Source organism: Nelumbo lutea, chromosome 1, assembly GCF_056320005.1.
Source record: "Nelumbo lutea isolate HS-2025 chromosome 1, American lotus-T2T, whole genome shotgun sequence".
Classification (NCBI taxonomy): Eukaryota; Viridiplantae; Streptophyta; class Magnoliopsida; order Proteales; family Nelumbonaceae; genus Nelumbo; species Nelumbo lutea.
The window spans coordinates 118,434,243-118,457,798 of record NC_142684.1 but is presented as its reverse complement, the minus strand read 5'-3'; the positions used below and the strand labels follow the sequence as shown (position 1 = coordinate 118,457,798).

At 37.3% G+C, this 23,556-nt stretch overlaps 1 pseudogene across 1 annotated transcript; it reads right to left on the bottom strand.

The window, feature by feature from the left end:
• Positions 1–4,111: 4,111 nt before the first annotated feature.
• On the bottom strand, positions 4,112–6,248 carry LOC148877058 (3-ketoacyl-CoA synthase 4 pseudogene; annotated as a pseudogene). Its single transcript, XR_016110896.1, has one exon. The product of XR_016110896.1 is annotated as a 3-ketoacyl-CoA synthase 4 pseudogene (transcript).
• Positions 6,249–23,556: the final 17,308 nt, after the last annotated feature.

Here is a 23,556-nt window from a genome sequence, read left to right as displayed (position 1 = left end):
TTTCAATTCCGATTCTGATTCCAATTTCAATTTCGATCGCGACCCAAACAGCCCTGAATAATTTTTATATGTGGACGAGCTAAAAGAGTCCGCCTATTCAGTGAGTCACCTTCCTACCTATATCTTCACCATATGGTAAAGGGCCATTTTATAAACTTGAAAGCAGATAATATACCGTCTTACAGATAAGATGTACATATTTGAAGATTATACAGCGCATTAAATTAGAATATATAATAACCAAGATAGGGAAATCTCTAGCGAATAAAATTATAGCATAAAAAAATAAAAGAAAAAAGAAAAACAGAGCCAACCTAAGCAACTTGGGCTTCGTCCAAACAATAGAGGGCTGATTCAAGAGTGAAATAGATGAAGTGACAACTTGATCGTTCCCCTAAAATTGATGCTTCATACTCTTGGTCTTAGGGAGTAGTAATTCATATATTTCATAAGGTTACTTGCAGACAAGAAAGTAGGACCTTGATCTCTTGGTCTCTCCTCCCCGAGGACCACAACCTGCCTCAATCTGACAATTAACCTTAGCTTGAGCAAATCTTTTAGGCCTGAAACTGGGCTCAAATCTAATCTTTAAACCCAGTCGATTATTGAAGTTTCATGGGTATCAATGATGTGGGAACATAGGACCAGCGTTCGAGGCTTAGACAGACCATTATTGGACAGGTCTGAGTAAATACGTTGGCAGAATAGGATGATCTTTAACCATCTGAGCTGAACAGTACAAGAGAGCCCTTTTGCACACCGTCCAATGAAACAACAGCAAAATGCCATGGTTCTATCTACTGTTTGTTCTGATTCGGTACCCTAGCTAATTTACCAGATGGGAATATGGGATCCATTCAATGGTTCTTCCTGGTCTTTAATATATGACGGCCCACATTGCAAGATATCAGGGGCCTGTAACAATGTAGGACCCTATCTCTCTAGTGTCCCAAACCCAAGATTTACCATTCTAGGCCTGTCAACAATATCAGCTTGGTTGACTGTGGTTTCGAGCCTCAGCTTGATATTCAAGCTTGTTAGCCAGGCTGCTAGGGCAGGGTGGGATAAGTAAGGTGCCGTTTGGTAAGTTTTTTTAAAAGATTTAATAGTTAAAAGACGGTCTGAATTTTTACATAATGATCTCGGCAGCCTAAAGAATTTTTGGTTGGAGGTGTGTCTTTCTATATGAAGATTGAAATAAGTTTGAATTAAGCTTTCTAAAATAAGTCTAAATCAAGTTTTTCATGTCTTTTTAGGACACGGTCTTTCAGCAGAAAGATCTTCCTCCAACCAAATAGAGAAAGACTAAAACATGAGCTGCCAGACTTCTAAAAAATCAACCGCTAACACAGAAAGACACGCTAAATGGGGCCATGCAGTAAATCCATCTTGCCATCTCCCCTTTGTGAAGCATTAATGATGAACACAGAAACAAGGAAGCTTAACACATGGAAAGAGAATTGGGTTAAGTGAACTGCAAAATTATTCTACCACTCATGTAGGGGTGTCAACTGGATTGGATTTGGTCCAATCAGATCCAATCTAATGTGAGTCCATTACAAATGGATCAGGTCCAATCCAATCCATTGAATGTTTTGGACCAGGCTAATTCAATGTCTGGACCGTCCAGTCTGTTAAAATTTGTTTTAATTTAGATTAGTTCTAACCCAAACCTGGTCCATTGACACATATATTCATATCTTCTATGAATGTACTAGATATTAGATCAACCCAACCCAATCCAATATAAATTCATTATGGATGGACCAGGTTCAATCCAATACAATAATAAATACGTTGAACCCTTAAGTTTGGACTGGTCCAATTCAATATGTCTTATTGGTCCACCCAATCTATCAAAATTGATTTTGATTTGGACAGGTCCAAATCAAAACCCAGTCCATTGACACCCCTACAGTACTCAAGAGAGCAAAAGAGTTGTCCAAACAAAACCATGATTCCGGAGTTGATTATCACCCCTGGCTAGGGCTGTTCACGGGTCGGGTTGGGTCGGTTTATTGGCGTATTTTCAACCGATCCGACCTGGTCGGTTTACCTAGAAATAAAATTGAAACCGACACAGTACTAAGTAAAACTGACTTGGTCAGTTTGAACCGGTTTGGGTCGGCTTGTGTCGGTTTTGTGAATGATTCTCTCGGTGTGAATGGTAAAGGATTCAAGTCTAAAAAAGCAAAGGTTTGATGCTTGGAAATTAAAAATGATTTAATGGATTACAACTGATATTTTATATATAATATGTATTTTTCTGAAGTAAAGACGAAATATATATATAATATCTGAAATATTATATATATATATATATATATATATATATATATATATATATATATATATATATATATATATATATATATATAATATCTAAATTGGTTCGAATTGATTCGGTTTCGATTTTTACACATGAAAATTGAACCAAAACGAATAATTAATTTATATTTTTTTGTAATTCGAAACCAACCGATACTAAAGAAAAACCAACCAACTCGAATTAGATCGGACCAAATTGATCGGTTTGATCGATTTAGATATTGTTATGAACAGCCCTACCTCCAGCCCATTATATTCCACAAAATGCATGGGATGTCCATATGACCTCAAACCTATCTACTCCAGTCTCCAGCAAAGCATATAACACCATGCAGAAAGCAAAGTGAATATGAATAGTACAGACCATATATGTATCTTTCTTGGAGCTAGATTGATGGGTGGGAAATACTTAAAAAGACAGGGACGTATTGGCCTGGCCTGACCATGTTAAATGCATGAGAGGCCTGGACCAGAAGTCAACAACCCTCAACCCATGTCCTGCACTTATTGGCCTGGCTTGACCATGTTTAGATAACCCATTTGCAGCCCTAATACAGAGCGACACGCGCTATGCCTACAGACCTGGAAGTGTCATTTCGATATGGTCAAGCAAGAGGGTTAGAGGAAGGTGTGGACCACCTCTTTGGAAAATGCATTTCATTAACCATATTTGGATGGTTATATTAATCAAACTGTCCCTGGACCATCTGATGGAGAAGTCTCAATTAAAGATTATTACAATCAAGGGCGGAGGAGAAATTTACATGGAGCACTGTATTATTAGTGGGGGATTTCTGGACCATAGAGGGGTGATATGGCTCCCCTGGGTTCCCCTGGTTCCGCCCTTGGACCATTTTCACAGCTCAGTTTGTTTGCAATGAAAATCTCAATTTAGGAGTATAAATACAAATATATATTGTATAAAAAACATAAAAAATTAATAATACAAAATGTAAGGTTTTGCGTTCTACATATTTATATTTATACTCTTTTCAAACTGAATTTTTGATTCAATACAAATATGTAGAGTGCAAATATATATGAAAAAATACAAAATACGCAAGGTTTTGCGTATTCTTACCAAATTGAGCCTTAATTGTTACCAAAAGACAATATTAATTAATGATATGTTTGCATTGACAATATAGGGTAGCTTTTAAAAAAGATCCTTGATGTTGCTTCAATTCGAATAAATGTGTCTAGTACGTAGTCTTTGGTGGATGGGTAAGCAATAGGAAGTTTCTCCATGGATATAATAACAAGAGGCGCGCGGCAGCAGAGCTGTTTAATTTTGAGCTTGTCCGTTTGGTCATTGGAGGATGGGTAACCAAACGGGCCCTTAGTTATTGGTAAAAATGGTAATCAAAGTTTTGGCTTTCATGCATACGTTAATAATTTTGTCTGTATCTAATTGAAACTTATTTATCAATTCGTTACATCTCAATATTAATTTACTGGGAAAAAAACACAAAAATGTTGGAAAATAAGTCTTTATTTATTTTTTTTACCTTGGTGGTCATCGTTCGGTTTTCCATAAATGCACATCATAAGCATTAATATGAACATACACCGTCGATCGAAGCCTGGTGCCTAGAAGGCTAATGAATCCTTAATTTGGCCGATACCAACACCGATTTGCGATTTCATAGTCAAGACTTGACCCCTTTACTTGCAAATTTATTTGTTCTAATTCAACCTATTTTGCTAGAGAGAGAGAGAGAGATGAACCTGCATATCTTCTATATAGAATGCCAATTTCCATAGATCATATCGAGTTAAATAATTGTTCAAATGGAACTCAACATTAATATTGATTATTACAACCAAAAAAATCATATATATGTAACACACTAGATCTGTTCGTAAAGGATTAATAAAATACACATCTTCTCTAAATTAAGTTCCTGATGAAGCAAGGACAAATAAATTGCAGTAGAGAAAGTTCTTTGAAAAAAAAAAAAAAGCAACAGTGACCACCATGCATGATCTGATGCATGTATGCAACACTATAATCTATAAACAATAAAGAGCAGTGAAAAAGAAAACCTGATAAATGATGATATAACATAGACTTAATTGACCCCAGATACATGAATGATTTAATCAAAGAGATGAAGACGTACGGTTGATGCCTCTGATATTTATTTTTCCGCTTCAGAATCAATGAAGAGCTAAGATACAATTTTGACGGGATACCTGTCGATGCAATGCAACCAGGGACTGTTGGGTGATGGCTTCGCATTCCGAAGCGCTTCCCACACTGCACTGTTACACTTAAAGCCACTTCCGAATGCGATCTGCCAGAGGCGGTGGCCTTTGCGCATCCTCCCTTTAGCCTCCGTGTAGGCCAGCTCGTACCAGATGGAGCTGGACGACGTGTTGCCGAACCGGTGCAGTGTCATCCTGGAAGCCTCGACGTGAGTCGGCTCCAGCTGCAGATTCCTCTCCAGCTCGTCGATCACGGCCCTTCCCCCGGCGTGTATGCAGAAGTGATTGAACGCCAACTTGAAGTCTGGGATGTAGGACTTCCTCTTGGGATCGATTAGCTTCTTGGCCAACAAATTGAAGAAGAAGAGAAGCTGTTCGCTGATTGGGAGGACGAGAGGTCCTAATGTGGTGATGTTGGTCTTAAGTGCCATTCCTGCGATGGACATGAGATCCTTCGACAACGAGACCCCGGTTTTACCTTGGTCGTCCTGCTCCTGGTATACACAACGGAACGCCTTGTCATCGACTCCGCAGTGGGTCCTCACGACATGGAGGAGCTTGTATTTGGCCCGGCGCCTGTCTGAGGACTTGTTCGACAGCAGAACCGCCGATCCACCCACGCGGAACAGGCAATTAGGTATCAGCATTGATTTCTTGTTCCCGAAGTACCAGTTCTGGGTGATGTTCTCAGTGCTGACGACGACGGCATAAGTGTTGCGGTGAACCTGGAGCATGTCCTTGGCCAAGTCGATGGCGATCACTCCCGCACTGCATCCCATTCCGCCCAAATTAAAGCTCCTAATGTTACCTCTTAGCTTGTACTTGTTGATAATCATGGCGGACAGCGAAGGGGTCGGATTGAACAAGCTACAATTCACGACTAGTATACCAATGTCCTTAGCCTTCACGGAGGTATTGGAGAAGAGATTTTCTAGAGCGCCAAACATGACCTGCTCGGCTTCCTCCCTAGCGTTAGCCATCGTCGGCCGTGGAGGAGTGTAGCGCATCGCGTCAGGGAGGTGCGTCTCCTCGCCGAGTCCGGAGCGCTCGAGGATCTTGCGTTGGAACTCGAGCGAAGACTCATCGAAGTCCCCAGTGAGCCTGGAGTGTTCCATGAAAATCTTGTAGTTAACCCTCAGGTGTGAGGGAGGGAGGTAGCAGGAAAAGTCCACCAGATACACGGGGCGTGGCCGCGTCATGAAATAGACGGTAGCACCCAATACAAGCAGTGCAGAGAAAATGGCGACACTCACCAAATTCTTCTCAAGCTGATGTGATAGCTCAAGGATATCCTCCGAGCTCAACTGCGACGCCTGGACCAGGGTCACAGCCATCACCGGAATAAGAGAGAAAGTGATCAGATATTTCAGCAAGTAATGATACCCCAGCTTCACATATTTAACGTTCACGCTTTGTAAGAAATCAGGCAATCTCCGACTCTGCCGGGCCTGAATGCGGCTTCCTTCACCGGCACCATCATTTTTGGCGGCTTGAGCTCCCACTCCTTCCATGGCAAATTGGTGACTGAGCCTAGTGGTTCTAATAAACTCTAAAGCCAGATAATAGATCTCTCTCTCTGTAAACTGCAAAGGACGAGGGATGGAAGGAATTGAAGGGTATTATATATAAAGATATTGGCGCCTTAATCGATTAGAACAAAAAATATAAAATAAAACGAGAGGTCAGAGGTCACAGAGAGAGAGAGTGAAGAAATAAAAGAAGATTGGTGGGAGGTAGATACAACAAGTCAACAACTAGACATAACAGGACTAAACTTATTTGACAAGACTAGTCAAGTAATGGATGAAAGATAGAAGAAAGTAATCTGTTATCTCAAATTCTCAGTTGTGAATAAGAGAAAAATTAAGATGGAAGAAATCTTATCTAACGTGGCGGTGACCGTCTCGGGGCGGTTCAATTAAAACACTAATTGAGCGGTGAAATCATTAAAATAAATACATTTTTATGTAGGTAGCAAACCAAGCTTCAAAACAGCTCACCCAAAGATTATTAAAAAACCAGTCTGAGACAGAGATTTTTACCGAGTGAATAAAAGAAAAGGTACACAACACACACATAGACTTGGAAGCTTCTTTGAGGGTTTCCGTGCGTATTCTGAGCTCCTCAGCTTATAATTCAGTCCAAACTTCCAACCATCGAATTAATTGCGGACAAATGAATAATTAATGCAAACACACAATAGATCATTAATTCGGTGATGATCTAGGTCAACACGATTGTTGTAAACTTGGGGGGCGGCAATTCCATTCATTCAAGAAATAATGTCATTTCAGTGTGATTCGGATTGGCAACAGTCAGATGTATCCAACCCTTATCTCTTGTATTACTAGTCTATCCATTTTATCTGTTTGGCGCATTGACTAAATTAGCCCATTGCATTTAGTTGTTGTTGCTGTAAATTCATAACTTCATTTGGCAATCACAAGAATGCAAGAAAATATCATAATTAGATATGGAGATTATATCTCCTAACTCCTATCAAATTAGTTCTCAGTAAGTTCATTCATTCATTTATACATGCATCAAGTTTTTGGGCTGTTTGGTAACTAAAACACTCTTAACTGCTCAGGATGAATGTAGCTAGGTTTTACGTTCCTATGATTGTGGGCATATTTTCATTTTTTTTCAACAATGGGGACGAGCAGTTTGATCTTCTTTTCCCACCATTTCATTTATCTGCTTAAGTTACAATTAACAATGCTTCAAAAAATCAGGTATTGCATGAAAATATCGAATAAGATTGTATAGAATCAATGGGTAGAGCCAGTTAGGGGCGGAGCGAGGATTCTTTTATGAGAGGGGGCTAAAATCTAAAGTAGATTGGGGAGGGGGCCGGGAGAGAATAAATATGAATGGGCCATTGGGAGACCAAATCATTTACCATTGGGGTGGGGAGGGAGAGTGTAATAGATGTGTGGGGATTTCTGAGCCAGAGGGGGGCCATCGCCATGGCTCCTCTGGGTCGCCCCTGTGTTACGGTCTGACACAAGCTTAGTCTTGTCTACGCTTGGCAGGCTTACGTTAAGGGACATCACCGTCATTTTTGCCTGTAAGATTTTTGGAAGAATTGATGTTATCTTCAGGAAGACCACCAAAAGCTTAATGTACACTTTGAGAAGGGGTGGTTGACCTCCTTGGGTGCCTAACCTTGGCACTCCTAGACTAACTTCCCTTGCGGGGTGGCCCTGGTTAATGGCTAGCATGGCTACCAGGGTTCCTCATAGGCACATGCTCATGGGGACAGTGTTAGACAGTGTATACCCTTAGCTCCAATAAAGTACATATTTCATTCATGTTATTATGGTATGTTTCTATGTAATATCCTTAAATTGGACACTTATGAAACTCGTGTTAGTTTAGAATGTTCATAGCCAATGGATCGATCTGGGGAGATCTATCCTGATAAGGCTGACACTGATGTGCCACCAAGTTGGTTGGGATAGCCTGTCTCAGCTGCCAAGGTGAGACCCGTGGTACATGCAGTGTAGGTTTACTTGAAACCCTGAACCGAACTAGAATTTCAGTATTGCCCTAGACCTTGGTGATTAGTGGGCAAAACTGGAACGTTACACCTGACCCCTAGACTCGATTATGATACTGCACTAGATGTTGGATTGGATTGTCTTTGATATGCCAATCAGTGAGATCCTTAGAGGGGGTCAAAACCTAGGTATGTTGGGACAGTTCGAGAACTCATCTGAGTGGGTGATCATAGTGACAGGATCAGCCCCTTTGTCAGACAAAGGTAATGATCAGAGATGCACTCTCTCTAATGGAAACTAAAGCTATCGGCAGCCGATTTCAATCGTTGAAATTTGTTTTTGCAAAATATATTTTTATAAAGATATACATATATATATTACAGTTTCAAAATGTTTGCAAAAGATTTTAATTCCCGGGATCCATATGAGTAGAGAGTGCAACACTGTTCCTTGCAGCCGAGGGAAATGTCCTCTCTTGTCGGACAATGTTTGATCATTATAGGCTGAGAGGTTAAGTGTAAGACCATTGAGGGTAATACTTGATGGGCTAATCTTGCATCTGCCCACAGTCCCTAGGTTTTTATAAGGTGGCTTGGCCCAGGGATCACTTAGTGTAAGTGTTGGGCCCATTAAGAGCCCATGGTGATGGGCTCAGGGATTCACTGCCCATAATAGTGAATTCGTCCAGGCCTTGTACAGAGGATAGGATGAACCCATGTGGTTGATGTGTAGATCAATGTTTGGGTCCCACACCATACAAGGAAACCCAACTGGGCAGCAATTTGGAAGGTTAGTGAGTACATAGACTTAATGAGCCTAAAGCCCAATTCGAACTGGTTTAATTTGATTAGTTAAAGAAGGGGGCGGATTTGAGATTTGGATCAGCAGATAGGATAGGGAGTTATCCCTATCCACTCAGAGAGTCCAGATCCAAATACAGATTTAGATTTGGAAACTCCTAATAAGACTAGGAGGGGCTAATCTAGTCTATAGATAAGATAAGGGCTTATCCTTATCTCTTAAAGAGAAGTCCTGATCCAAATACAGATTTGGATTAGGAAACTCCTAATGAGATTAGGAGCTCTCTTTAAGGCTATAAAATTAGGAAGAGGGTGAACATCCATTCATCTCATCACAACAGATCTCAGATCGCAGAAAGAGAGAAGATAACTACAGTAAGACTGTGCCATCTTTTGCTCTTGTGCCCTCCTCCTACTGTCGCCATTGCCAGTTCGATCTCCACTGTAGGAGCGATCAAGAAGAGTTCTTGATATCAGTTTTTTGAGAAAAATTGATCTGGAGTTGTGCTCACACACCCTCCATCGAATTTTTGCTAAAGGATTCGGTTCTTGTGAAGAACCTGCTGATTCTGCTCAACCCTACACTCTGTCATCTTCAGTGAGTGCAGTCTTTGGAGTTTTCCTTGGGCATGAATACCTTCGTTGGAAATTACTACTACTCTGTATCGGGTATATCCCTCTTCTACCTTTTGGTTTCAGATCTGGTTCGGTTTAGATTCAAGATTGATCATTGAAAATGCAGATTTTCTAAAACAGGGAATGTGATTCCCACATGGGAGAGATAAATTTTTGAAATTTCGCCCAACCTACTTGTAGGGTTTGGCCATCCATATGATGGATCTCTCATCCCTTCAGACAGCGCATGGACCAGCACTGCACTGCCGACACTCAAGGGAGGCTTAGCATGCGGGCCTGGCTCAAGCATGACCCTTCACCTCGCCAGCCCCTTGCCTAAGCTGAATGAGCTATCCTGTTGCCCCTAGCGCACGGGTGTGTTCCGACCCAAGCGGTTGCCTCCTAACATGGCACACAGGTGCTCATCATCATTGGCATAGAGGAGACCCATCACACTCATCCACCTCTTCGGCGCACAGTCGCCTCACATTATGGCCGTCCCCCTTTAGCACGTAAGTGGCGCATCCCATGGACCGGCCAGAGCCAGCTGAGTGCCCCAGCCATGTGACTTGAGGTCATGATCCAGTGCTACTGACCTTGGTGGAACCATCTCATCAAGCAACTCCTAGCCTCTAAGCACACAAAGGCTTGTCTTGACCTGCCTTGGCCTGGATGCCGCATGGATTTCTTCCGCTGTAGAACTACCCCCATGACACCTGGCCCTAGATAAAGCATGACGTGCCACGAGGTGTGCAGCACTGTTTGCCTCTCTTGGTGTGAATGTCACTAAACAAGACTCAAGTGAAGGAATTTTCTGCAAACAAAAACTCTGCTACATATTCTGCAAGCATGGACGACGTCTTCAGGCACTCCTTGTTTTGCTCTTCATATTATTATTAACTTACTAAAAATTGATAATGTTCATGTAATAAAAAATATATATATATATAGTTGATGTTTTTAGGCACCGAGGTGCCGAGCCGAGTTGACTAACGATTTTGGTCTTTGGACCAACTCAGTGCCGCCCAAGCAAATGAAGCAATGCCAATGGCAACGTGGGAATCGGGATCTACGGTGCATGGTCCTTGGTAAAAATTGTCCTCAACTGGTGAATGAACAAACTACTAGCAATATTGATAATAATAAAAAAAAGTGGATAAGTCTTGAAAGAATTTATTTAGTTTCAATGTCAAATATATTAATGTTAAGTCCGAGTTGGTGCTTTTATTATTATTCATTAAAAATTATTGTTCATATGTAACAAAAGAAATGATATTTTTACTGAGTGCAAGACCGAGTTGGCCTATGATTTTGACTGAGCTCCTTGACTTGTTTGTTACTTTGGAAACTCGGCAAAGTTTTGAGACCAACTCATCAGTTGCGATCAAAAACTGGTTCAGTTGATAACTTCTTTCAGCAGTATACAGTTGGGGAATGAACTATGAATCCCTATCGTGTAGGCGCCATATATATATATTCATAAACTACAACCATGCATCAAAACATCTTCCAGTAAAATTAAAACAATAGGAATGTTGATTAGTCTTGACGTGCGGCTGTAGTCCTGACTTCACGACCCCCTAAAAAAAACTCAGTAGTGTCAAAATAATGCATATCGCAATGTGGGATCTGCTACTGTAAATAATTTTCTCATCAACCAGTGAAGTAGTGAACAATTTAGCAATTAATAAAAGAACAAGCTGTGGGGTAAAAGAGAATACATAAATTCGAGAAAAAAGAGAATACTAAGATGACGCAACACAGTGGTAACACAAAATATTAAATTTCAATGTAGAGAAGACGACGTTGAATCCATTGCCAGTATGGCTCGTAGATTTTGGTTCAACTCCCTGGTTTCCTAACAAAAGAAACTACAATCTATTATTTTTATTTATTTATTTTTGATAAGCAAACGGTTCAATTTTATTTTTTAAAGTAGATAGAAACTCAACTCAACCCTCGGCCCTGTATATTTTGGACCACAGACTAAAAATGAATACTGCAGGGTTAATTGCAGATGCTTCTGGTGTACCCACCTAAACGTATTCATTATTTTTTAGGTATATTTGTGTTTTTCTTCTCCATCTTCTCTTCTAAGAGATGGTGGTTGCAGTTGTTTAACTGTTGCATTCGATCCGAAAGCAGCAAAGCTTGGCATAGGGCTATGAGATGCACACTGTTAGGATACTGGGGCCTACTACTAAATTAGTCTCACCTAAGAAATCATCCCATTAATTAACCCTGTCAATGGTTAGCTTAACAAGTGCATCTCTCTTTCTCTCTCTGCAATTCTTTCAAACACTAGATGACTTGCATAAGTTGTTAAGGCATTTCTTTCAGGAATGAACAATTCTCCTGAAAATTGGGGGATGGATATCTGGGGCCTGATTTTTACCACCAACTACTCTGATTTTCCACGTGGCTATCCTGAATTTGCCCATAATGACTATTAGTAGGTGGCACTCTTGTTAAATTTCCTTTATATATATATATATTAAACTAATTATAAAAATGAAAAAGAAGGGAGTTCATCTGGCACAAGCCGCGAGTCTAAAGCAATGGCCTGAAATTCTCGCCAGTTAGGGTCAAATTGATTTCTTTATTTTCAGAGTTTACAACTTTTTTTAGTAGGGCTACACCTGATCTTAAGATCTGAATGATGCCCTAAAATCTAAACCCAATCAAATCAGACTAATAAGTTGACTACAAGGCTTGGAATTGAAGTTTAGAGTTCACTCATTTTGGATCCTAAGATCTGGAACGAAATTTCAAAATATTTTGACCAATTTTTCATATTTTATTAATATTTTTGTATTTAATTACGTTAATTATTTTTATCAATGTTTTCAAATTCAGACCAGATTGTACAGTCGGACTGAAATAACTGGTCACTTGACCTGTTCTGTTTTACCCCAAGATTTCTTTTGGCCAAAAACCATTGATTTGATCAGTTAACTGTTGATCCAGGCAGTCAAACTATTCGACCCAGGAATGGTTTTTGGCCATTTTTGTGTTTTTTGAATTCTTTTTTTTTTTTTTTTTTTTGTTGGAACAGGTTGTCCATTTGGACCAAATGGTTGGACCGTTCAACCCGAGAACCACTAAACCAGACCCTATAACGGTTCCCTATCTCATCTGATTTTAAAAACCTTGACTTTTCTAGATGAAATATATCAAAAAAATCCTGAAATTTCACGAATGTTCCAAAATGTCTTCCAAAATAAATCCATCAGAGTTCTTTGAGATTTCATTTCAGTAACCATAATTGACACGGAACTTTTTTAAGTTTCATGGAAATTTACATTCATGTTTCACGTTTTTAAAACCAAATCGGACAACGAACCATTCAGGGTCCCGTCTCCGGGTCAAACAGTCTAACCATTTGAGCTGAACGAATGGCCCGTTCTGATAAAAGAAATAAAAAAATTTAAAAATTAAAAAAAATAAAAAATGGCCAAAAACTGTTGGATAGTTCAAATGGTTTGACCGCCCAGGTCAGCCATTTGCTAACCAAATCCCAATTTTTCCGGTCCGACCATCCAGTCTGATCCGGTTTTGAAAACCATGTGTTTCACTATGTAGATATGATGATCGATAAAAGAATTGTATAAAATTCTGAAATTAAATTCCAAAATGCACATAACCTACAGCATTGTTTCTTACGCATGAACTAAAGGCCTTGTTTGTTTGCAGTGCAATTCTATTTGCACTGGTGCTAAAGTCCAAATTTTGGTTTAATTTGGTTGTAGGTCTTACTGCAAAAAAGCATAGGTGTGGAAAATTGGAAATAAGTTGAGTCCAAATTTTGGTTTAATTTAGTTATAGGTCTTAGTGTCTTACTTTGTTTTGTTTATTTGCAGTGTAGATGAAGTAAAATAAAATCTTAATCAAAATAAAATGAAACCCCTAAAGCAAAAATGAATCTTATTTTGCAATTTTTTCATTTGCACTCCCATACATTTGTTAAAATAAATGAGATTGCAGTGCAAACGAACATATGTTTTCATAAAAAGATAATGCATCGTAAATGGATTTCCTACTTTTTAGAATGTAGGTTGAATAAATATTTCTGAGTAAGGGTTGAGTGGTTTCTCCTACAAAAATTTGTGTCATTCCAAATGTTTAAAATGGAGAGAATTTTGTGGGCCTTATTTGTAATTTTTAGCACAAAGTAAATTTAATAAACATTTATTCTGGCATTCACAGTACTATTTCTTATATCTGGTCAAGAATTAATAAAGGATTTCTTCAATGTTGTTTGTATCAAATGTGGATTCAACCCTATTCAATGCAATAATCATCATTAAAAAAGTTTCTAGCTAGAATACTTCGGATCAAAAGCATATGAATAATAGTACCAACTGATCGGTGGCTCAATTGGTACGTTAGCTGATTTGTTCCAGTGGAGATGTGGATTTAAGTCCCTAAACGAGAGTTATATATTAGTGTAGCTGTTGTGCTATACTCAAGAAGAAAAAAGAATTAATCATGATAAAACACTTCATTTTGATAATTGTATATAAGTATGTTAATTCTCGACATACTTTACTTGTTAATTAAACTGCAACAAAGTAGTAGCTCCCAGCTTACAAATTTTCTTTTAATTTTTTTTGTAAAATTGAAGAATAATACTGGATGTCCATTTTTCTTTTACCTTTTTTAATTATTTTTCTTGATAAGACAGTGCTGAGCTACTGGTTTCCGAAATATTTATAAAAATTCCTTAGTTTGATAATAACATAAACCACATGTGGTCTGTTTACAGAATCCCTTTTAAGTTGTGTTTGGTTTGGTTTGAAAGAAAAGGTATGGAAAGGTAGGGAAACCTGGAATGTGCAGTTTATATGCACAACATTAGAGCGGATGTACCTTTTCTTTACCTGTCTACAATTCTAGCTACGTGCCCATTCTTTGATTCCAAGTATGTGGTGATCATTTGGTCTCTATTTCTAAGGACCTGTTTGTTTGCTCTGAAGTTTGACATCTAAAAGTATAATAATTATGTTAAGAGGTATATTGGTATTGGTGAAATTTCTCTTATCCTAACTTTGAATGTAGAGAATATTGTTATGAATTCTGAATTCTGAAAATTATCAAATATCCGTTTTGACCCCATATATGAAAGTTTTTGTTTGTCTTTTTGGGGACATCATTGAAAAACAAAAAGTTGTATGATTGCTCTTTAAGAGATAAGAGGAAACAAACAACCAATTTTCTTTTAAAGTTAAAATATTCCTCTTAAGAAATAAGAGTTAAGAGGAAATGAACAAGCCCTAAGGCTTAGTTTGGAAGGAGTACAAATGCAAATATATAGTGTAAAACCTTATATTTTGTATTATTTTTTATGTATTTGCACTGTGCATATTTGTATTTGTACCCTTTCCAAACTGAGCCCAAGTGGCAGTGATTTTTTCTTTTAAGATTGCATTTGGCATTCCTTATTTTAAGAAATTATTTGATTCTAAACAAAAATTGTTAAAAAACGGGTAACCAATCAATTGGAGGAAGGGGGTTTATTGGTCAAATTAAAGCTCTTCCATTATACAAGTTGGAGGGGCAAAGCATTGTTTTCAAAACCGGACTGGAAAAACCAGGAACCGGTCACCTGATCGGTTCTGTTTTCCTCCAAAATCGTTTTTCCCCTAAAACCATTGATTTTGGTTAGCAAACCATTGAACCAGCCGGGTAACTGTTCGAACAGTTTTGACTGTTTTTCAATTTTTTAATTTTTTTTTAATTTTAATTTTTTTTTTGTTAAAATGGATCGATTATTTGGATCAAACGGTCGAACCATTCAAACTGGTAACCGGACCCCTGACCGGTTCGATCACCGATTCATTTTTAAAAACCATGGGCTAAAGTGTCAGAGAAAAACCCAAAAGGGCATACATTGATTGAAGCAGGTAGAAATGATTTAGGGGCCCATGGTTTAGCATATTGAATAAAAAGGAATGATGGAATAGGATTCAATATTTCAGATTTTTTCTTGTATTGCACGGATCCCTGCTAATATATATATATATATATAATTGGGACAAGACTTAGATGATGGTGATTAATTTAATAAAGATACCAAATTGAAGTGGAAATGGGGCAAATTGGTTAAAATACCATACAAATGGGGCAAGTTGGATTAAGTATGACAAGCAGACAAGGATAAGAGGATTCATATATGAATATCCGATACTCTCAATAATATCAATAAAAAGAACCATCTCCAACCCCTCCCAACAAAGAAGAGAAAGGAGTGTAGGAGCTTTAATTTGCGGGGAACCTCTTGACCTGACATACATTCATGCGTCACTTCTAAAAAAAAATAAATAAATAAAAAAGTTTATAAGCACAAGGGTAGAAGCATGCCTGTAAGTGGCCAAGGATAAGATGTAGTTGGGCATGTCGCCCATCCATCAAAAGAGAACCTTAAAAATTTTATCACATTGAAATTATTTCTATCGTGGGAAGGAGATGGGAATTCCTTTCATCGGCTTATTAGCTGGCCTCCCTTATTCATTTAAATCAATTAATTCGTGGTATTGGTAGCTGCTGTTGGAGCGGTGCTGCCGCTAAGGCCTTAGGTGAGCGAACTGTTCCATCACGACTCCCCCACGGCACTGCCCTGCCCCGCCCTTGAGATTGGAAGGAAACAACCACATTAACTAACAACACATTCAGATCATGATAAACTGACAAGTACATCCCCTCCTCACATTCATTTATGATTGGAGTTAACTAATCACCCCATCGCATTAACTTCACGTCCCATCACCACAAACCAAAGGCCACGTGTGGTAGTGCACATCGTAGACTATTTTCTAGAAGGGCTGTATTCTACAGAGTTCCGATCTGTTATTTATACTTTTTAGAGCGCGTCTCACACCAATCTCACAGTACGTTTTAGTTATATATTAATAATGTTTTTTCATGAATAAAAATTTATAAATAAAGAGATGTTCCAGATGCACATTGAAACATATTGTGACGTTCGTATGAAATGAGCTATGTGAAGAACAGATTCAAACTTGTATTCTACGCATCTTGTAAGGCAGACTTCTTGTGGGAGCAGTGACCCCCTCCCCTCACTCCTTGTAATAGCAGGTTGTGATAGGTGTTACATTTGATCCATAGGGGTGAAAAGGCATTGAGCTTTTCATGGGCTAATTGAGCTGGACTTATAAAAAGTTTGATTTAGATAATTTAAATTAAGCTTCAAGTCAAGTTCGAACCTTATACATAAGTTTGCTTGCTAATCAAGCTTAATAAATAAATAAATATATATATATATATATATATATATATATATATAAAATAAAATAAACAACTTTTATTATATGTTTTATAATATTTTATTTTTTATATGTATAATAATAATTATTTTTAATATGTTTAGTTTTTTTTTGTAGGAAGTTTGACTCATAGTTGAACTCAAGTTGATCTGAGCTCAAATTTTCAAACTTTTGAGACAAGTCGAATTCAAACTTAAATCTAACATTATTTTGATGAGCCAAGTAACCGTCCAAGCTAAGCTCGAATCCACCCCTATCCATGGTATTTTTTTTATTTTTTCAACTGAATGGGTCAACAGTAATTGAGTTGACAACCTAAACTGCACATCTTGACCCCAAGTGATGTGTGGGTTGAATGGTCCGACTCATCAATGCAGGGTTGAAAATATTAATTGATCAGATTAGAGATTACCTTCTAATCTTCACGAATTAATGTGATAATTCTACACTTACATAAATCTTCAAAGTGAAGACAAGACCCACCACTATGGTATGATTTGCAATTATTAACAAAAAAAAGCACATCCACAGTGTATTTTTGCCTTGGTTCAAGGTATCGACACATTCAATATGCAAAAAATGGTTCAAGGACTCAACAAGGTATTATTGGACATTTTAAAAGAGCATTAAACATAGATTAAAAAATAATTAGATTATAAGAATTGAGTCAGGACATCTCTAATAAGGGTATTACCCTTTTAAAGTTGCCAGATATCTTAACCATGTGCTTTTAGCATTCGGTGCCTGAAACATACAATACAATATGCCTGGTATTTTGAACGTTGACTTTTCTTTTTATCACCACCTCTCATCTTAAATTGACTTGTTTTTTTCTTACCTTCTAATAGCCGTATCGATATAAAAAGTTAGGATTCGTTGGAATAATTAAGATGCAGATAAATATGGTAGGGTAACCTACATAAATATCATAATAAATGCCATAAGCAACATCAATATTTATTGATTATACAGACAAGTGGCATTATAAAATTTCAATAAATAGAATCTTAGAAGAGGTTAAACTCTCACTCTTAAAAAATGATAACTCCACTCTTTTAAAATTTACACATGTAGCATCCTAATTCTTAAAAAGTGGCCACTTCAAATGTTATGAGAGTAACTGAATTTTATTCAAACACAATCATTTCAAAAATAACGATTAAATAAATAATTTAACTTAAAAAATATTTAAAATGAAGATTTTGGATCCTTGTAAAATTAAAAACAGTACAGTTAAAAATATTTGAATTAGTTAGTATTAAGTAGAGGTAGACAACCAAACCGTTATTTGAAGTGGGTTTAACATTTGAAGTAGTAAGTAGAAGTGGGTTGTAAAATTTACAACCATTTCAAAAGTAACAATGGTTATATAGTTTGTAGTAAGTAGAGGTAGAGTTAAAAATAGTAAAGTGGGTCCTTGTCCCCTTCAAAACTTGAACTTAGATGTATATATATATATATATATATATATAAATAAATACCCCCCCTACCCAAAGAAAAAAAATTGAAAAAAAGAAAATTCCTGACTCTGCCACTGGTTTGAACCATGAGACAAGGTTGAGGAGACCCCATTACTAAAGCATAGGCATCCCTTATATATATATATATATATATATATATTAAATCTTTAATTATAAATGCAATGAAAGTAAAAAAAATAGTGAAAAAGGATTCATGTAATCGAACTCATATGGAAGACTTAAATGACGATGATGATAAAAAATAGAAGAAAAAAAAAGCACACACAGGTCACACTGATTGGCTGATTGCAATGCAGCAAGAAAATAACATTACGTTTTACCTTTGCCTCTGAATCCACAAAACCTCTCACAAAAAAGCTCTCTGTCATGCTTTCAAAATCAAAATCAAGCCAATATGTAAGATGAATTTAATTTATACTAGGAGTGGTTGGCATTAAAACAAAGTTGATGACAGTCAATAGATGTAGCTACTTTAATGGTTTCCCTTTGAAAAGGAATTGCCACCAAAGTCGTTATATGTATGGGTTTCAAGGGATCGATCAGAAAAGCCAAAAAAAAAAAAAAAGAATTAAGTGCAGACAGATAATTTTAAGTAGCAAACTATTTTAGATTATCTGTAATTCTCGAGTTTCAGATACTTAATTGAGGAGTACAGATGAGATGATCCTCATTTTAAGCTCCATTTCTGAGTTCTAACCATCATATATATATTTTCCAGAGAGGACTCCTACCACTCATTCCATGCTCAAAAGTTAATCTGTTAATTAATTAGATCCGGATCCAACAATTCTTAGACCCTTCACAATGGAGAAATAGCTAGCATCCAATCACTTCCTCCAGAGGGTCTGAACATAAAAAAGAAAAGTCATCTGCAATTAATGTATTGAGATATACACAATACTTAATTAATTATAAATCGAAAACTAACTAAAGACCAACTTTGAATCTGTTAAATGATGAAAATAAAGAAAACCAGATACCACCAGTCAATGTTGCGTATCAATAGAAACTTAATAATGAGACTGTGATTGTCTTCAGCATTTTGGGCAAGAGCTCTCATCAATCACATTCAACAGTGACCCAACCCAACAAAGCAAAAGGCAAAGCACAGGTCATCCACATTATCATAAACTGGTTCATGCAGTGTCCAAAATTATGAACTGTCCCCAGATCTTTATGGTAAGATCCTCAAGAAAGACCCGCGGCTGAGTAGTTAGTTACCTAATTTCCTGGAAAAAAAAAACTTGCAAACCATTAATTGATTTAGAGAATTATTTAGCCAAGTTGTCGGTTTTGTCTCAATTTTAAAACTGTGAAGTGTAAACAGTATAACCTCAACCAAATTTTCCAAATAATTAAAAGATCAAATGAAGGCCGGAGAGATGTTTAGTCCAATGTTTTCAATCCGCTGTTGATCTGGCCCGTCAGTCATCAGTTGAATTGTTCGAACCATTATTTGGTCGGGACTTTGGATTCGGTTCGGTTAAGACCCATCAGATGGTCAAAAATTATTGACTTGGTCAAGAATTATTCAACCCGGCCGGTTCGACTTGATAACTGGGTCGCAGATTGTATGCTCAATGCATATAAACTTTCAGAGGTCATAATTTTGCACTCCCATGTCTTATTGGAGTGATTTTTTTTTTTTATTTTGAGTAATTTTTCGAGATCTATGCATCCTAAGGTACTGCCCCACTATTTTTGTGAAAAAACCCCTTTTTGGTCTCAAATTGCAATTTGTAATATTTTTTTATAAATAAAAATTAAAAACTGAATTATATATATGCGACGACATAACATGGTCTGAACTGTTCGACTCGACCAGTCGAACTGGTGACCCGCAATCCAGAGGCAAAAATGGTTCAACCTCCAGATCGGTTTTTTAAATATTGGTTTGATCTTTTAATCAGGGGATTATTGCAGAATGTGATCGATAAAAATGAGGAAAGCTAACATCACGAGATGTGCTAGAGAATATACTGTAATGGCATTACAGTTGGGACCAGATATGATTGATCAAACACATCCCGTGAATTTTCATGAATACCATCTGATTGATCACTTCTTTTATGCTAAATCATACACTAATTAATTAGAATTTAAAAAAATCATGAGATAGTTTTGATTGGTCAAATTTGTGAACATTAGAGCAACCATCCACTCTCAGCACAAGAATATAACCAATCAAACCACCTCGTAAATTTTGGTGGTTAGCGTGCGACTTAGCATAGAAGCCCAAGTACAGGAGATCCGGACTGCTAGGGAAAAATGTATATAGAAGTATGGCTTAAAATGTGTGGCTAAACTTGAAAAGGACCAGGATCGGTTAGAGTCCAGTCCGGTTTTCAAAAATACAGCTAGGAGGGGCAGTTAGCGAAGGGACCAAATGCATTGCTAATCAGAAATGGAGGTCCGACCAAATCATGGAAGCTTTTTCCACAAGGTCCAACCATATCGCTCCCCTTATGTACATGTGGGAACTAGCTTTATGGCAAACAGTAGGGGTGCAACTTGGGTGGGCCCAGTCTGAGCATGAATCAATTCATTCTGAACTTTTATACGAGTTGGGTTTGGATTTTTTGTCTTTGAGTTTGGCTTGAGTCCAAGAATTCAAACATCTTTATTTTTCAAGTTGGGCCTCGGCCTAGCCCTTAGGTAGCCTAAATTTGGCCTGAGCCCGATCCAACTATACACATTCACACATATGTATATGTAATTTTTTGCATATATATATTTGCAAACATACATACATACGTACGTATATATATTTGCATACATATTTATTTGTTGTACAAATGCATACATGCATGTATAATTTTAGAACGAGTTCATTGACCAACCCGAGCCTGACCCGTGTCCAAACCCAACTCAAATGCATCAAATTACAATGTGGATTGGGAAGATCAAGATTGATGTTGGGTTGGGCCTATTAAGCCCAAATTTTAGGGTTGGGCCTAAATTGACCATAAACCTAGCCCAACTTGCCCAACTTGCACCCCACAGTAAGAGTGTAAGCCAAGTGGGCTCAAGGTTCAAAGTATCGGAAATGCAAGGTGTATCGAAAATGTAATTTTAAGAGACGTTTCGATATACACTTTGGAAACACATTGATATGGATGAAAAATCAAGCTACACATGGATGCATAAAAAAATTCAAAAAAAAATCCTTAAAAATATGAACAATAATAAAGATGAGTTTTATGCGGTTATAACTAATTTATTTAAACATAGAAACCATTCTTTGATGATTTATCTAAAGTATCGGGATATAATTAATAACTGTTGAAAATAATAGAAGAACTAAAATATATGTATGTGTGTATACTAATATTTATTAGTTAATATTTTTTTAAGCCATTTATTAGTTAATATTTGTTATATATATTTAGATAATATTTATTATGTATACAAGTTAATATATACCTTAATTTTTAATAAATAAATATAATTTATACTCATCTTATTATTATATAAATTTTAATAAACAAATTTTAGTATTTGTTGGTAAACACCCACCAAGGCAAGAAAGATTACTTTAAGCATAAAAAAACATGTTGTTATGATCAGCAATTAAGGTTGGCACAGTGGTTAGTTAATTATTGTTGTAACCAATGACTAGATATTTTTTTTTTTTTTTGGTATTGGGTGCCATGCACCATTAATAACTTCCCCCTTGACCCCCTTTTCCCCAAAGTGCTAGTTGTGGGACTTGATTCTGCATTAACGCTGGAACAAAACCAGCTGACACACCACCGAGCCAGCCCTCAGTTAGTAAAATGACTAGGGTTCGAAATTTATTACATTTGGTTTGTGATTTTTAACAAGTTATTTGACTTAAATAATATTTAAATACGTAATGAATGCCTTAAGGTAACTCAAATGAGTATTTAATTAAATAATATTAACATTTAATGATGTCTTTGATATTAATGAGAGAGAAGAGATGAACTAAATTTAAATTTGAATTTAGAAAAGACAGTGAAATTAAATTCGGTTGATACATAATGCATATCGGCCTATTTCAGGATTGTATCAACTGATACATACCCGAAATGGTCTGATACAAGGCTGATACGAATGAAAAAATATGAAACTATTTAATTGTATATGTTTCATATATCAAAACTCTTCCAAAATGATACGTATTGGCCCATATCGGCCGATATATTTCAAAATTTAAAACTTTGGATGGGCTTAACCCTAAGAATTGGGTTTAAGGTTTGAAACCAGATCAAGCCCGAGGTCAAACCTGAACTATCCAATATAGGCATATCCGGCTATCCTGCACAGAAATTTGATGCAATTGGTGATTAGACTCAAACCTGGCCTGGGCTCGGGTTGGTAAACCAGTCCAAACTAAAAATTAACAAAAGTATGTATATATTTATGCATATATGTGCGTCTGTACACATACATGGTTTATTAAAAATTAGCATGTATAGATGCATATATGCAAGTAAATATGTGTCTATATATACATGTATGTAGTTGGATCGGGCTCAATTTAGGATAAGCTCGGGCTGGGTTTGTACTAACTAAGGGCTGGCCTAAGCCTAATTTGAAAAATAAACAAAGCCGAAAATTTTGGGCCCAAATCTAGTCGAAGAATTAAAAATTTAAGCCCAATCCATGTAAAATTGTGGGTTGAGTCAGTCTGATTTGAGTTGGGCCCGCCCTACTTGCATCCCTAATTAAAAGCGTACAAATCTGCTTGCTTGACCCAAATATATAGGTTTGTTTTTTCCTGCACCCAAACATATAATTTTGTAAGGACGGGCTTGTGTGCAACAAACAAGATCCAGCTTCAAGTCTAGGGATCTTAAAGGTCACAACGAAACAGGTCCAATCCAATAGATGGGCCACGCAGAAAGCCCAGACCAAACTGTAAGGACATTTATTAAATAAACCAGCCCCTTGTTTAACAATTTAGGAAGAAGAAACCATAATGACCCTCCCATTTTATTCATCAATGATGCTTATTGATGAGAGGTGATTTGGCCCGACCTAGTAAACAGTGGACATGTGGACACAACCTGTTAATCAGTCACATGACTCAGCATTCTCAGCCACCTCGGCAGGATGGGCCACCTCGGATAGCACCGAAGCTTGGGTATCTCGGGATGACTAAGCCTGACGAAGTAACACGTTGTAGATTCTAGATGCTTGCCAGCCGTTTCTGAGCCTTTCAGGATCACACCGTGCAACTGTAAGCCTCATCCTCATCCCACTCGAATCAGATGGACACGATAAACCTTATCAGCTAGCACGCTATTCACCTTCCAGAGCAGAACGAACTCCTACAACTCAGGCTGAAGATCTCGAGAGTGTTTCGTGAAAC